An 18,395-nucleotide genomic window follows, 5' to 3' on the forward strand; every position below is an offset into this window, starting at 1 on the left:
CACACAACTGTGCTTGAACCCCTTATAAAAGTGACTTTTGCAAAATAGGCCCCCCTAAGAAGGATTCTGTTATCATTTACTCCCCCTTTCCTTGTTCTAAAACTTCATGAGTTTCTATAGTCTGATGAACACAAAAGAAGATAGTTTGAAGAAAGCTTCCATCGCATTTGTTTTTCCTACTATGGAAGTTAACGGTAACAGATTTCCAGCAGTTGGAAACACTTGAAGGAGAGTACATTTTAATTTTGGGTCGAACAATCCCTTTAACGAAGGAAAAAATAGGCTACAGCACAGCATATATCCATTCGACATGGCATTCCTTATAAACACCTCGTCTCTTTAAACTCCATTTCCCACAATCCTCGGTTGCCACGTGCGCGTGTCCTGTCAGCAAACCGGACTAAACGTCACATTCCTGCATTCTCATCCCTGCGAGTTGAGTCTGTGTGTATGCGTCTGTGTGTGAGGGACGCAGGCTAATCTCTCCCTCCCGGACGCCTCTCTGTCCGCGGGAAACACTCATGAACGGGCGGATTTAACCCCGCAGGACTCCCGGCGATCCCCGCAGGCCCGACCGCAGATCTCCGGTGAGTACGGGCCGGTTGATAGGGTGTGTTTACTGACTGCGGCCGGATGGACACGCTGAACACTGAACACACTCGTGTGATCCGCAACTTTGTATCTTCTTTTGTTGTTCGATGCGTTCTATCTGTGTGATGTGTCGGCGCTTTGATCAGATGACGCTCTGATTGACAGCTCAGATTCCGTCTGGTTTTTTGTTTCACTGCGGAAAGCAAAATAGGGAACAGACACAATGCTGCTGTGTTTTTGTGGAGAATCCTCTGTGAATGTGTGACTAGTAGTAAGTGGTCTGGGATGCGTTGGTGTTTATAAATGAATAAATATCCTCTTGATGAGTTAATTGCAGTCTCATGCAGAGCTGTGTTCTTGCTGACCGGTACTGGACACTGTATTACCGGTCTGATATCATATCGATCTCCGCTGGTTGCATCAGACTCGGGCAAGGCCATAAACACACTCACATACAAACACAGATGTCTGTATGCAGTTATAGAGCTCTGATCTTCTTCCTCTGCTGCTTCATTGAGCTAAAATTGGTTTTATATGTGCACATTCGTTCATTTTTAAACAGTGACAAATTGTGAGATAGTCACTATATTGTTTACCACGTTACTTTGGGTATTGGGTAAACTCGCATGTAAGTGTTACTTCGAAAACAACATCAGCACTATTTCATTAATTGAACAAAGTATTGAGGTAAACTTGGTTTTATATTCAATATTAAGTCTGAAATTGCATCAAGTGTGACTTCAAAACAACATTAGCACTATTTCTTTGACTGTGAACAGTGTAGTGAGGTAAAGGTGGTTTTATATTAGTTTATTTAACTGTCCCTATATTGTTTGCCATCCTACTTTGAATATTCAGTAAGAATTAGCATGTAGATATGACTTCAAAACAACATTCATTTAAATGACTGTGATCAATGTATTGAGGTAAAGTTAGTTTTATGTTCGACATTAAGTCTGAAATTGCATCAATTGTGACTTCAAAACAACATTAGCACTATTTCATTGACTGTGAACAGTATAGTGAGGTAAAGGTGGTTTTATATTTGTTTATTAAACTGTCCCTATATTGTTTGCCATCCTACTTTGAATATTCGGTATGAATTAGCATGTAGATATGACTTCAAAACAACATTCATTTAAATGACTGTGATCAACGTATTGAGGTAAAGTTAGTTTTATGTTCGATATTGAGTCTGAAATTGCATCAAATGTGATTTCAAAACAACATTAGCACATTTTAACTGACTGTGAACGGTGTATCGAGGTTAGTTTTTTATTCATTCATTCATTCGTTCATTTAACAATCCCTAAATTGTTTTCCATGCTACTTTGAATATTGAGTCTGAAGTAGCATGTAGGTGTGACTTCAAAACAACATTAGCACTATTTAATTGGCTGTGAACAATGTATTGAGGTAAAGTTAGTTTTATATTCGATATTGAGCCTGAAATTGCATTAAGTGTGGCTTCAAAACAACATGAGGATATTTAATTGACTGTGAACAATGTTTTGAGGTAAAGTTAGCTTTATATTCGTTCATTAAACGGTACTTATATTGTTTTCCATGCTACTTTGAATATTCTGTCTGAATTCGCATGTAAGTGTGACTTCAAAACAACATTAGCGCACTTTCATTGACTGTGAACAATGTGTGTGAAGCGGAGAGGGAGAGACAGTGATGTCAGTTTTTCAGTGATGTTCCCTCTTTGGTGACTGAATTTGTTGTACCGCACGGAGAGTTATAAATGATTGGACCAAGTCTGAGCCTTGCATCATAATTGTTTTTCTCATGCACAGTAATGCCGTATACCTAGGTAAAATAGGGAGGAGGTTTGACGGTATCAAAGTTTGGATATCGCCCATGCCTTTTGTGAACAATGTAGTGAGGTAAAGTTGGTTTTATGTTCAATATTAAGTCTGAAATTGCATCAATTGTGACTTCAAAACAACATTAGCACTAATTCATTGACTGTGAACAGTGTAGTGAGGTAAAGGTGGTTTTATATTTGTTTATTTAACTGTCCCTATATTGTTTGCCATCCTACTTTAAATATTCGGTATGAATTAGCATGTAGATATGACTTCAAAACAACATTCATTTAAATGACTGTGATCAATGTATTGAGGTAAAGTTAGTTTTATGTTCGATATTGAGTCTGAAATTGCATCAAATGTGATTTCAAAACAACATTAGCACTATTTAACTGACTGTGAACAGTGAATCGAGGTACAGTTAGTTTTATATTCGTTCATTTAACAATCCCTATATTGTTTTCCATGCTACTTTGAATATTGAGTCTGAAGTAGCATGTAGGTGTGACTTTAAAACAACATTAGCACTATTTAATTGGCTGTGAACAATGTATTGAGGTAAAGTTAGTTTTATATTCGATATTGAGCCTGAAATTGCATTAAGTGTGGCTTCAAAACAACATTAGCACTATTTCCTTGACTGTGAACAGGGTAGTGAGGTAAAGGTGGTTTTATATTCGTTTATTTAACTGTCCCTATATTGTTTGCCATCCTACTTTGAATATTCGGTATGAATTAGCATGTAGACATGACTTCAAAACAACATTCATTTAAATTTCTGTGAACAATGTAGTGAGGTAAAGTTAGTTTTATGTTCGATATTGAGTCTGAAGTTGCATCAAGTGTGGCTTCCAAACAACATTAGCACAATTTAATTGACTGAACAATGTAGTGAGGTAATGTCGGGTTTTATATTTGCACATTTGTTTACTTAACGGCCCCTATATGTTTTCCATGCTACTTTGAATATTTGGTCTGAATTAGCATGTAAGTGTGACTTTAAAACAACATTAGCACTATTTAATTGACTGTGTACAATGTGGTGAGGTACAGTTGGTTTTATATTTGTTTATTTAAAGGTGCAGTAGGTGATTGTCTTCAGAAACATTTTTGTTGTGCTCAGGGCTGGGCCTGTACATTTGAGGAAATAATTTAGCAAACCGCTCCACAATGATTTTGTTGCTTATCAAATACAATCAATGAAACAAAAAAGTAAAGCCTGATTTCTTATACTAAACAACTGTCTGAATGATTTGGACATTTTAAAACAGCACTTGCTGTTTCTCAATTCTAAGAGCGCAGAGAACAGACTTGTGTTCTTGTGGAGACCGGTCTTGCCAGGTGTCCTCAGAAGAACGAACTCAGGGGATCGCGAGGGCAGAGAACGCGTCCTTTGAGAAATGGGATGCTGCGTTCTTCCTGATTTTAAATGGAAATTATTTAAACATTACAGCATTCATACAACGATTTATTGTTTCCCCCTTCTTCAAAATATATACTTTGCATAAAAACATTATAAATATATGTTGCACAATATAAATAAAACAGAAATTAATACGAATTTCAGCAAACAAACACCTTTAATGTGTTTATTCCTTTATTACGATGTCCATGGTAATGTTTACTTTCACCGTTTCATTTAGGGAAACTCCTGAGGTAAATATCTCTGAACTTTAATAAGTAATCTAGATAAAATGCTGCGCTTCCCACCTACAGTCGCAATGACTTCTGGGACTTCCAGAGCGAGTTCGATGCTCAAGTCTGCATCGGTGTGTCCTCGATATCAAGAACACATCCGGGAAGTTTCACGCGTCCTCCGTACTTGCGGTCTTGAGTATTGGAACTGAACTTAGGCAGCTGATGATGACGTTGCAAGAGAACACGAGGACGCAAGACTGCTGAAGAACGCATATTGAGAAACAGCCACTGTTTTTGTCAACTAGCAGCGTCAAAAATAAAGAATTAAACTTTAGTGAAGCGACCAGCGATTCCTACTTTGCATTCTTCTAGAGTGTTTAAAACACTTTTTTTTTATTTAGCAAACATAAAATTTTTGTTTTATAAAAGATTCCACATTGAGTTTTTTGTTTGTTTGTTTGTTTGTTTGTTTTAATAAATTCCAAATGTAAAATTTCTGCAATGAAACAACAATGAACAATAATTAGCCAAAAGTGAGAAAATGCACTACTTGGTAATAAAATATACATTCTGAACTTATTATAAACACACACAAAAACAACAACAACAACAAAACAATTAACATTAATGCAAAGATTGATTCATAAGTAAGAAAATCAATGAACAAATAATGTAAAGTAAAAAAAAAACATAGAAAAAGGGAAGCAACAAATACTGGGTTAATGTTGATACCCAAACACAAACATTAATATTTCTTCAGTCTCCTTCCCTGTTCCTTACATTTGAGCTTATATTAAACTATGATTAATTCACTTAGAGGCGACGCAGTGGCGCAGTAGGTAGTGCTGTCGCCTCACAGCAAGAAGGTCGATGGGTGGCAGGTTTGAGCCTCAGCTGGGTCAGTTGGTGTTTCTGTGTCGAGTTTGCATGTTCTCCCTGCGTTTGTGTGGGGTGCTCCGTTTTCCCCCACAGTCCAAAGACACAGAGTAGGCTAAATTGTCCGTAGTGTTTCCCAGAGATGGGTTGCGATTTTTTTCCCAGAGATCCGCTGTGTAAAAATGTGCTGGATAAGTTGGTGGCTGTGGCGAGATTAATAAAGGGACTAAGCCGCTAAGACAATGAATGAATAATTCAATTAGAACATAACTTTTATAAACATGTCTCAGGAAAAAAATATTACCAGTGTGTATTGTCAGTAAAATGCATTTTAGACTAAAAACGGGTCTGTAAAACCAAGAAAAAATAAAATATTTATTATAATTAGATGACGTTTACTAATCTGTAATTTTCAATAAATGTGCTACTAGTTTATATCTTTAACATCATCGTTAGCACTTAAAAGTGATGCTAAAAATGATTTTGTGCTTGTCTCCTCTTGTCATATTTGTTCCCCCTCAGTTTTTCTACGTCTAAAGCCTGGTTTATACTTCTGCGTCAAGTGACCGGCGTAACCCACAACGCATGCAACGTGTGTAGCTGTGCATTTATACTTCTGCGCGCTGTCTCTGTTGGTCTGCATTAACACTTCCTAAACGTTAGTTGGCAGTGAGGTGTAAATGTTCCTCTGTGTCGAGTTTCTTCGCTCCTGTTTTGCTTTTCCTGAACACTTCCTGGATGTACAAGTGGCTCAAACTCGGCAGACATGCAACAACTTTAACTATGAGGTAAACCCAAAACAAAACTTTCCATCCGGAGCTCCTTCACGGGACTCCACACTTGTAAACAATCGCTCCATCGGGCTCACGCGACTCTCGGTCCCGCCCAGACTTGTCAGCGCTACCAAGCCGACCCATGACAGATCTTGTGCTACGTGTCGGTGCGACGTGTAGTTACATTTTTTGAGAGGTGCACGTCAGTGACGCTGAAGGGTACGGCGAGGGGCTCTGCGTGCGTTTGACGCAGAAGTATAAATCAGCCTAAAGAAGAATGTTAGTTTCATTTCATTTTTGCGGTCCAATTTTCAAAATAAATCAGGTATATAAAGGCAGGCAATGAAGCAGAGGCCATGGCTGTGTCCGTGCACATGCTCGCATTCTTGTGGTGACCGGTCGGTCTTGCAGGTTTCCATGAAAGAAGAAACTCGCTGCGAGAACACAGAGCGCATATGAGAAATGAGATGCTGCGAGCTTCCTGTTGATCACATAACTTTTACACAAAAGCAAGTTCAATTTTAAATTAAGTAGTGATTTGGTTATGATAAATGTTCAAGTACTAAAGCACTGTCAATGGAAAATAATTGTAAATTGCAAATAAAAATTATTTCAGCAAGAAACGCCTTGCATTGCTAGCTAGTTGAGGGGGCCCACTAGTGGCGGCAGGGCTCTAAGCAGCCGCTTGGTTCATTCCTCTGTGGCAACCCCTGATAAGTAAGGGACTAAGCTGAAGGAAAATGAATGAATGAATAATATGAGGAGATTATTGGTGCAGTTTTTAAGAAGTGTAATCTGTGAGTCTAAATAATAGAATCAATACATTTTTACCAGAAGAGGCTGGATATATTCACACACAACTGTGTTCATACTAGGGGTGTCACGATTTCGATTTTTAATCAAAATCGATCTAAATTTATGCTCAATTTCGATTATCGAATCAAAAAATAGAATCGTCGATGCTGCCACGCCCCCATGTCACGTCAGCTTGGCTTGAAAGCGGGTAAAAAAACAGGCTTGTTGAAGTGCTTGTTAAACTGCAGAAGCAGGAGACCCGTCGAGAGAACTTAAACCCTCTCCTCTTTCAATGAAGTCGCCGGTGTGGAAGCATTTTGGATTTCCAGTGAGTTATGTTGACAACGTTCGTGTTGTCGACAAAAAAAACACAGTTTTGCAAGCTCTGCTATGTACGTATTACGTACGGTTCGTCCCATAGACAACACCGGCATCGCGATCCTCCGCCCCCGTTGCAAATCCGCTCGCGAAAAGTACACACTCAGGCCCTGTTTACACTGTCTTTGTTTTTAAATGGCATTTTAGAACGACAACGATTTGACATCCACAGTGGCGTGTAGCATTTCTGAGCAGCCCTCCTTCCTCTCTACCTCTGAAAAGGCACATCACGTGACCACACAGACACAGACGCACACACAGCCATGCGCTCGAGACAGCAGGTCCAGGCAGTCAGAGGACTGCTTCAATCTTTCACTCACTTGTACTTAGTCATTTTAGCGAACACCTCAGATACTGTTGGCTGGTTCCTGTTGACTGTGCGTCTTTTTTACCGACGCCATTATAACGACACAGATCACTGCCTATTCACGAGTCCCGCAGAAAAAGTGATTGACAGGTGGTAATTATGTGTGTATCTTGCCTTTATTCATTTACTGTATGATTTGTTTATGGGTAAAACAAAGACCATGCAGGTCAGGTAGTTTAAACGGTAGGCTACAAATAATTAATTGGTCATTAATTAATTAATTATTCATAATCGAAAATCGAATCAAATCGTGCCTTTAGAATCGAAAATGTAATCGATTTGAGGATTTGGAGGATCGTGACACCCTTAGTTCATACCCTTATAAAAGTGATTTTTGCTTTAAATCAACATAGTTTTGTAGTCTGTGTTTGTTTTTGGTGATGTAATTGGAATGCATATGATTTGAGCTGTCATATACATCAGTGGAATTCTCAAGGTATGTGTGTGTGAGGAGTGAGACGTGTCTGCACCATAGACTGTAAAATATATGGACGTAGTGTCCGTGACGTCACCCATAGGTTTCTGAAGAGCGCAAAAGAAGCCACAAGTAGGCGTGGCCAACCGTCGCCATTTTGGTCACGCGTCATCACACCCACGGCGGGATACCAAACAAGGGCAAAAAGGCGGAGAGTGGGCGGAGCTACAGACATCTGCTAGCATTTAGCTTGGACCTGGTTCAGACACACTTTACTTTGGGAGAACGCTTAATACTTTATCACCTGCGACTCGTTTGTGTTCTGACCACTTGTGCTTGGTTGTACACTATATCAATAAAGTGTTTAGACTTTTAAAAACACTGCTGTAATACATTGAGCCACTAAACATTGTTCTTATGACGTTTTTCAACAGGAGGAAAACGCGATTTACACCCAAACACTTCAGATATAGTCTGTGTTAGTTACTGTAAGACTATTGATAAAATCCAGCATAACACTGTATGACAACGCTTCAGATGACTGATCTAGAGCCTACAGCTAATCAATTCGTCAGATTCTGGAGTGCATTACAGCTCTAAATATAAATATAAACGATAAATGATCTTAAACAAATACATGTACAGAGATGGTATCTAAGTATATAACTTTACTCACATGGGAAACGGAGGCCACGTGAATGGTTTGTGAGCACAATTAAGTGCCCTCAGCATGCCATGCCATCTAATAATTGTGGGAAACAAGTCCAAAAGGCAGTTGACTGTGTAAAACCACATAAAACAACACAGAAATACGATAAATATGCCGAGTTCAGTGGCTAATCTGCAGGATTCAGCTGAGGTGACGTGACGGCGACCAGCGAGACCTAGCTGTCACTCAAGTGGCCACGCCCTTAATTATGCAAACTTAATATAACTTAATATAAAGGAAACGAATGAGTTATAAAAAAATTCACCCCCCTCACAGTTGTCATGAAGGGTAATATTAGCTGTATTAAACAAAATCTTTTTTTGTAGCAGGCTGTAAACACCTTTTTTTCTGCTGTAAAGTTGGCCTTTCTAACAGTGGGCTCAATTGAAATTTGCTCTGTTTTGGAGCCAGGAGCGGCCAAGACTAGCGGAATTTCCCATGAATTGCAGTTTTAGTTACTTCCGTATTGGCTTCCTGAGGGAGAGCGGGAGGTTGCCGCTTGGTCTGCACAAGCATGTGCCTCTCTGAGAGCATCTTACATCAGTTTTTCCAGAACTTTGACTATCAAAGAGTAAAAACATTTTTTTCCCCATTTTGGACTGTTAAATGGCATAAAGTTTACCCCTTTTTATGATTTAATATTAATATTATGCTTCTTCTGAGTGTGCCAGTTTAGGTTCAGGTCCTCAGGTCAGTCCTGTAATTTCAGCTCTCGCTGTATAAAATCTCTTCTTTGACAAGAGGCTCTTTCTTTGTGTCACATGTGACAGTGCTGATAGGGCTGTTTCCAGACAAACACCATTGTTTATCCAATCACTGCTGCCCTCATTGGGAACTGAGATTCTGATTGGTTGAGTTTGATGCTGCCGGTGCTTTCCATTGGTTGTTTGAGATGTTGTGTGAGTTGGAATGCATTCACTTCCTGTTCCATCAACCAATCAGAGCTGCAGGATCTGACACTGCATTGGGGTTCAAATCACATTGTGTGTGTGAGTGAATGTTTGTGAGAGATATTGAGAGGTACAGACTGGTGTGTGTGTGTGTGTGTAGCTGTGATTGAGTTTTGTGGGCTTGTAGTTAATAGTCTGTGGTCGTTTCATATTTTGTCTGTGGTCGTTTTATATTTTGCTTGTTCATCACTTCAGCTGCTTCAGACTGCAGCAGCACGAGTGGTCTTTAATGAATCTAAAAGAGCACATGTCACTCCGCTGCTCATCCGTTTGCACTGGCTGCCAGTTGCTGCTCGCATCAAATTCAAAGCTCTGATGTTTGCCTACAAAGTGACTTCTGGCCTTGCTCCTTCTTATCTGCTCTCACTTCTGCAGATGTATGTGCCCTCCAGAAACTTGCGTTCTGTGAATGAACATCGCCTCGTGGTTCCATCCCAAAGAGGGAAGAAATCACTTTCCCGAACTCTCGCATTCAATCTGCCCAGTTGGTGGAATGAACTCCCTAACTGCATCAGAACGGCAGAATCACTCGCTGTCTTCAAGAAACGACTAAAAACTCAACTATTTAGTCTCCACTTTCCTTTCTAATCTGCAATTGCCTCTCTGGCTCCACCGCAAATTGTATTACAAAAAAAATAAATAAATAAATAAATACTAATGTTTTGCTTCTTAAACTTTACATACCTGGAACTTGCCTACAGCACTTATTCATTGTTGCTCTTATAGTTGTGTAAATTGCTTCCTTGTGCTCATTTGTAAGTCGCTTTGGATTAAAGCGTCTGCTAAATGACTAAATGTAATGTAGTGTCATTTTCATATTATTGTGCTTGTTTTATACTAAAAGAACATTGTAGTGTATTGTAATGTTACTAGTGATTTATGAAATAATTGTGATCTTGAATCTTCTCAATTATTTAAGCAGATTTAGGCAGTACATCCAATCCTGAATCCATATCGTATTGAGATTGTTATTATTGAATAAATACTCACTGAAAAGACTTGGAAATTAATAAACTTTTTTAAAGAATTAGAAAGTAGCAGATTGAATTAGACACAAAAACTGGCATAGAATAGTGGAAGACAACATTATTAATGTTTTTTTCAAATATTAGCAAGTGCTGTTTAATAGAAAGAAGTTTTTTAAAAGACATTTTAATCCTATTTTTTTCCAATAGCTGTTTTTTTTTTAGTCTTGATGATGACAGAACATAGGCTAAAAATTGACTGTAGCAGTTTTTACACACTAAAAAATATACATAATATCCAACACTAAAAGAAATATGACTATTTAGAAGAAAAGTAGGAAATATTTTGAACTTGGGTAATATTTGAATAAAAAAAAAAACTTGCAGTAGGGCTCATAATTTTGTCTTCAATGGTATTGTGTTGTCTTTTATTATTAATTTAAACCCTTTGAGCTGTACAGTTCCATATGTTGTTTCTATAAGGGATACAGCTATTGCTGGAGGTTAACGAGAATTATATACAGTATATTATTTATTAAATTATCCATTGATTGTATTTTATTAACAACTACCAACCCTAAACCTAACTGTCACAGTAATGTAAAAACACTAATTATACAGTATTATTCATAAAGTATTTTACAGTAATTATACATTATTATTGATATTACTGTATTATTCATAATATTTATTAAATTATTCATTAAATTGTATTTTATTAACATATATTCCTGCCCCAACTGTCACAGTAAAACAGTAATTTCACCTAGTACTATTCATATTATTTATTAAATTACCAATTAAATTGTATTTTGCTATGTCTGTCCCCACCCCAATCTTCACAGTAAAGTAAAATCTGTAATTATGCCAAGTGTTATTCATATTATTTAATAAATAACCAATAAGTTGTATTTTATTAATGTCTATCCCCACCCCAATCTTCACAGTAATGTAAAAGCAGTAATTATAGAGTACTATTCATCTTATTTAATAAATTACCCATGTTGTTTTGTATTAACGCTTGTTCCCACCCCAACCCTCACAGTAATGTAAAACAGTAATTACACCAAGTGTTATTCATATTATTTATTAAATTACCCATTAATTTGTATTTTTATTAATGTCTATCCCCACCCCAATCTTCACAGTATTGTAAAACAGTAGTTATACAGAGTATTATTCAAATTGTTTATTAAATTATCCATTAAATTGTATTTTATTAACATCTATTCTCACCCCAACAATTACAGTAAAGTAAACAGTAATTACACCAAGCATTATTCATATTATTAAATTTCCCCTTAAATTGTATTTTTTTTTTACATCTACACCTACCCCAGCCCTAAACCCACCCCTTACAGTAAAGTATAAATATTAATTATTGTAGTACAGTGTAACAAAAATCATGCTATATTGATGTGTGTCCTCAGCTGTATCCCTTCTAGACCTCAATATGGTATTTAGAATGTACAGAGTTTAGAATGCAGCTTCCGCATTTCAAATCAGCAGCTCTACATAATTAAAGTTCAATATGTTGCCATGGAAACGAAAGAATAGAATACAGTGTTCTAAAGTGGTTAAAAATAAAACTCCAGATATTCTAAACTTACCAGCGAGAAGTTTAAATGCATGTAAAACATAAGCATGCGCTGTCAAAACACAGGGTACCACACAATTACTTACCTTGTCTCAACACAAATCAGATAAGTTCATTGGTCTTAACACATTTAAGTGGATTGAACATAAAACCATTAAGTTGTCAACACAAAAATGTCATGAATTGTGTTTCAGCTCGTTTTAAATAAGTAGTTTGAAGTTGAACACGTGCTGCTGACCACAGTAACCTTGAGGGCAAATGAATGCATTTGACGTTGTATTGTTGTGAATGGCAGGCTGTTCATTGTACACTATACACTACAGTACATGATCTGCTTTTGTTTGGAGCCTCCTCTGCTGATTTGTTTAGAATTGATGTTGTTTGCTCACACTTTCAGAGTTTAGAGACTAGATTAGTTGAACTTTTTTAGTTGAAAATTGCCATGGATGGTGGGGACATGTTCCCACCAATAATCACATACTATTGATATGTCCCCACCAATAATTCAATTCACTTTAACCAAAAAAAACATGCTGTCAACATTAACCTGGACTGGGCTTTGGGATTCATAGGTCCCCACAAATGTCAAGAGCAAACCTATGCACTTGAGTTAAACTGAAATTTTGAAAATCACTTTGGTTAACTTGTTGAACGCTTATATTGGTGCTTATCTGCTTATACAGTAAATATCAGAATATAATGAGACTTTTGTAGTTTTATTGAGAGACAAATCTCATTTCATAATAAAAAAAAACATAAGAAATACCCTTTAAGTAATAATCAACAGCAAAACAGCATTGCATGTTTTCCCAGTATCACGCCGCCCTATATAGTTAGTGTGTGCACTGATTAGTTGTATTTGGAGTGTAAGTTTGCTATTGTTGTTCTAGCTGAGCTTCTGCTCTACAACTTAACAATAGATCTACTGTGTCTTTTGTTCTGGTGTTTGTTGGCCTTTAGTTTACTGATGTAAAACTCATTTCTTGGGGTCAAAGACCTCTGGAACTCAGTGAGACTAAAAGAGATCTTTGCTCTCTGAAATAGTGGATTATTTGAGTTTTTTTTTTTTTCCCCAAACTATTTGGCCACTCAGCAGATCTGATTTTATAAACCCAACCATACGTAGGTCCTTATGATATACCTGCATGGGTAAATAAATATAATCTCACTAATATAAATGGTGTTTTTTTCAACTTTGATGTACTTTGTTTTCTATATTATATTATATTATATTATATTATATTATATTATATTATATTATATTATATTATATTATATTATATTATATTATATTATATTATTCATTCGTTTATTTTCTTGTCGCCTTAGTCCCTTTATTAATCTGGGGTCGCCACAGCGGAGTGAACCACCAACTTATCCAGCACATTTTTTACGCAGCTGCAACCCATCTCTGGAAAACTATATTATATTATACTGCAGTTTATTATATTATATTATATTTTAATTATATTATATGATATTATATTATATTATATTATATTGTATTTATAATCATATTTTAATTTTATTATTTTTAACGTAACAATTAATTTTGTTTATATGTTGTGTATTTAAAAATATTTAAAGAAATTCAAATCTCTAAATAAATATGTATATGTGTGTGTATATATATATGTGTGTATATATATATATGTGTGTGTGTGTGTGTATATATATATATATATATATATATATATATATATAAATAAATGTTTAAACAGATTAAAATTTTAGAAAATTGTTCTTTAAATAATCAGTCATTTCATTTTGAAGACAGCATTTTTTGTTTAAATAATGAAGCATGTATTTTTTTATACACATTTAGTATATGTAGTTTATTTAGCCCCAATCCCAATTCTACCCCTTATCCCTTCCCCTACCCTTCGTTTTGCGCGTTCACGTGAAGGGGTAGGGGTGTCCCAATTCTCTTTAGCTTGAAGGCGTAAGGGGAAGGGCTAGATAGCCCTTCAAGCAGAGATTTTTCAAGACCACACTTGAAACCAAGGGGTAAGAATTTATTAGAATACACCATCCACAGCGGCAGTATTGCTGAACCAGGAAGCCAGGAGATCCACAAATTAGTAGTTTTTTGTCGTTATTACGATTTTTTACAACAAACAAACAAGTTTTAATATATTCATCACCACCTTCATGTATTACCGTAAAAAAAAAAAAGCTAAAATCAAAACCGCTAAATTTTGCAATCTATAATCCATAATCATACCTCCTTTACATCAGTCCTGCTAAATTCTGACACTCAATCACACTCGAATACCCTGTCAGAAAAGTCTGGTGGCTGAGAATGAGCTTTTACAGTGTCTGCTATAATGTTGTTTTCATGTGTTTAGATGAATAGATGAATATGGCCACTGTGTAAATGCACAGTATATGATCTCATTGCCACATTAGAACGTTATGATAACATATTATATGCCTTTAGTGATTTCCTGAAGATAAATACTAAATAGTAACACAACTGGATAACTCTGTATAACTACAGCAGTCACCATCATCTGATTTTTATATAAAGAGATCGCGATGACATCTGATGACGTGTGCAGGAGCTGTAGTGCTATCCTAATTCTTAGGGAAACGTTTTGAAACCCTTCCCCTTCACACTCTGTTTCAAGGGCCAAGGGGAAGGGCATGGGTATAAAAATAGAATTGGGATTAGGCCTTACTGATTTAATGAAGACAGAATTGACATTTTAGATGATCTTCCCTGCAAAGTTTTTGTTTAATAATATTTTTTATTGTTACTAATATTATTATTATTATATATATTTTTATACAAATGATTGTATTTTATGTATTTATTTATTTATTTTAATTAAACTTGAGTTTATATAAATTATTTATTTATATTATTTTTAATATTAATACTATGTATTATTATACAAATAATTTTATTTTTAATATTATTTATTTATTCATCATAATTACACTTTAATCTGGCAGTGCATGTGTATTTAATTAAATTCCACATTTTGTAATTGCTCTAAACCAGGGGTTCTCAACTGGTTTGGCCATGGGACCCACATTTTTACATGGTCATCAAGCCGCGACCCAAATTTTTAGGAACTATAATACAGTTTAAGTAAGCCATCATAAATACTTAATTTGTATTTGTGTCAACATAAACAAAAGTGACAGATAAATCATAAGAAAATCACCAAGACTTACAAATAAACAATATTTGATTGCTGTCATTTAACAAAATGGGAAAAATCATGGAAATATTACAAAGTAAAAACGACAAAAACTGTTAATAATAAACTGTTAATAAAACATGTTTTCTGGTTTCTAAAGGTTGCTAAAGGGAGCACCTCACTACATATGACACTGAGGCTTTAAGTCTTTTTTGTCATCAATATATATATGTATATATATATATACCCATACTTTACATATTCGGGGTCGTGCTTGCGCTTCGACATATTTGTTGCACTAATTAAATGAAATTTCACATCTCAAACTGTAGGGTTGTTACGCACGAATTTCAAAATAAAAGTCCGGTATAGGGTTGTAACAATATACCGGTATGACGGTCTACCACGATTTGAACGTGCACGATTATCATACCATGAACAATTGCATATCAACGGTTTTAACCCTTAAAGACCGAGACAGCCGCCTGCGGCTAAAAATAAGTATTGCTCTTAAATGTTTTATAACTTTTGATCTGCTGATCCGATTCATACAATTCAAAGATTGGCATAAAGAAGAGAATCTCAGCTTTCCAGTGCTGTATCACATAACATTTGCGGACTTTCAGAGGCTCCGGAATCAGTGCGGTTACGTCATCAAAATTTGACAACGCTGATTTGACAAAGAAACGCCCGTCACTGTGTCTCCGGACAAACCAGACACGATACATTGATGCATTGTCCCTCCTCCATGCCCAGATTGGTTCAAACTCGCTATATCACAACCAATAAGCATAGGTTTCACTTTTGTTTGTGGAGCAATGAGCTTTTTGAACAACACGGAATGAGAGAAAGGCATACATTTATGCACGGCTAAATAAAACGCAAAAAAAAAAAAGTTTTGCATGAAATAATTCTCATACTAAGTACTTTTGCATGCACAGCAGCACAGAAACATGACAAAACAGTGACACAGCAAAGACGAACTGCTGCTCTTGCTGTTTTCAAAAGACGCAAATGAAGATGCAGCTGTTTGTCTGCATTGCAGACAACCACATCCAAATCCATATTCACAGACAACCATATCCATGCTGGCACATAAAACCTAAAGATGTTCCATATTGAATCTAGTTTTGTTATGTAACTATTTATAGTATAGTAAATATTTATATCTATTTTTTACTGAGGATTTGCACCATGTTTATTTGGACTTTGACACATTATTTATTATTTTTTTATTTGTTCATTGTACAAGTGGACACATTCTCTCACCTCAGCGGTCAAGATTAAGTCCTGAAAATCTCAACATGCTTACATTTCTTCATCACAACCTAGACTGAAAAAAACAACGCTTTAAATACATGTTTACATCCATAAACTTGGTATTGCACTTTTGGTCTCCCATTTATCCTGCTTATAAGGAAGGACAGTTTAAGTTTATTTTTGTCTAATCTTAAAAGACCCTGCTTGTTTATTCCTTCTAATTTAATTTATTAAAATGGTAAATTTTTCAGTTTATTTTTATAAAAGACTTCTATAGTTTTATTAAAATGGTTCTTTCAAAAGTTTGTTGAAATAAAACCTTTGTTCAGTCAGAAAACGTGTTCTTATTCTTTTCAGGGTCTTTGGTATGAGAATGACTATTTAATACCGTATACCGCGAAACCGTCAAACCGTGGTATTGTTTTAGACGATTATCATACCGTAAGAAATTCATACCGTTACAACCCTAGTCCGGTATAAGCAAAAAAAAAGAAAAAAAAAGAAAAAGAAAGCAATAAAAAATGTAATTGTTGTTGGGTTTTTTATGACCACACACTCCGCGACCCACTGAAAATGTTCCTGCGACCCACTTTTGGGTCACGACCCACCAGTTGAGAAACACTGCTCTAAACCATCTAATGCTTTTGATTATGGCTGCACAATACAGGAAAAATATGCCATATGCGATATTGTTATTGGGTAGTATCATCAGAGGAATCACACACACTTGCACTCAGACATTTAGACACACACACACACACACACACACACACACACACACACACTGACTGACTCCTGCTGTTAGCGATGCACTGATGCTGATGGAACTCTAATGTGTCATCTTGACAACCAGCTGACATAATCACAGCTGTCAATCACTCCTCAGTGTCTGTGATGTCAGGAGATCTGCTGCACAAACTTTCCGGAGCAGCATTATTTCACACAATCCGACTGATAAATGCTGACAATTTGCTTGTCTGAGGAGTTTAGCGCTCAATTCTTAATTTAGGTTGGTCATTATAGACTCGTCTTTATATCCAAAGACGAGTATAAAAAATATAAATGTTAATAAAATAGAATTTTAACAGTTGAATTGAAATGAAATAAAGTAATTAAATAAATATGTTAATAAAGTAACATTTAAATAAAATGAATGTTAATAAATAATTGTTTAATTAAATAAAATTCAAATGAAAAAAACATTTTCCTAAAATTGATGTGAAATTGAAAATTCAATTTAAATATATTAAATTAAAAAAAGTGAAATAAAATATTTTATTTTTAAAATGCAATACATTTCAATTAAATAAATATTTTTAATAGAATAAAAGAAAATGAAAAAATAAATGAAAGGAAATCCACATAAATAACGCCTAATCAAAGAAATTTTTTGAGTAGTTGTTGAGAATAATTCTGGCCCATGTGTGTTTAATTGTGGTGAAACTCCTTCCTGTTGCGCTGGTGTTAGTGAGAGTTAAATGGCTCAACAAACAGAACACACGGTACAGAGTGGACTCTGCTGATGGGATTGATTTTTGTTTCAGTTTAAGACTCTAGATTTCATCATTTCTGCTGCAGATCCTGAAATCCATCAGGGAAGGAAATATGTGCTGATACTTAACAAGCCGCTTCACCTCAGTGTCAAAACGTCAGCGTTTCACATCAGACAAGCCAAATACAGCAGAAACACAGCTTTTATTTGATCAAGAAGACTGAAATATGATTGCCTTTTAAAATGCCAGGTTTCTTTGTGAATGCATTTGACATTTCAATTCATTCCTGTGATTTAAAGCTGGGTTTTCAGCATGATCACTCGTCTTCATGATCATTCAGAAATACTTCTATTCATTTATGATTTGTTTGTGATGCTTATTTTTCAAGATTGATGAATAGAAAGTTAAAAAAGTGTTATAAGAGTGTCTTTATACTATAAAGAGTGTCGCTTTAGATGAATTGTGTGCATCTTAAGCTTTTTAAAATGAAAAAAATTGTTTGCATGGTCTGTAAAAACTGAATTGGCCATAAATTGGCCACTGTGCTGCCCAATTAAGCAAACAATTAATTCAAAAATATGTATTTTCTATTAAAATATAAAGAAACATTGTTTTTTTTAATTGT

The 18,395-nt window shown here is 35.7% G+C and overlaps 1 protein-coding gene across 12 annotated transcripts in view; it reads left to right on the plus strand.

Annotated features, from left to right (window-relative positions):
* The first annotated feature begins 431 nt into the window (after positions 1-431).
* Positions 432-18,395, plus strand: part of ctif (CBP80/20-dependent translation initiation factor) — a 129,957-nt gene continuing 111,993 nt past the window's right edge. For all 12 annotated transcript variants that reach the window (XR_015519782.1, XR_015519781.1, XR_015519780.1 and 9 more), the window contains exon 1: positions 432-587. The gene's annotated coding sequence lies outside the window, so the exon portion shown is untranslated. The remainder of the gene's footprint in view (positions 588-18,395) is intronic.

The sequence above is a fragment of the Danio rerio genome, chromosome 21 (genome assembly GCF_052040795.2).
Source record: "Danio rerio strain M-AB ecotype USA chromosome 21, GRCz13ab, whole genome shotgun sequence".
NCBI classification, from domain to species: Eukaryota; Metazoa; Chordata; class Actinopteri; order Cypriniformes; family Danionidae; genus Danio; species Danio rerio.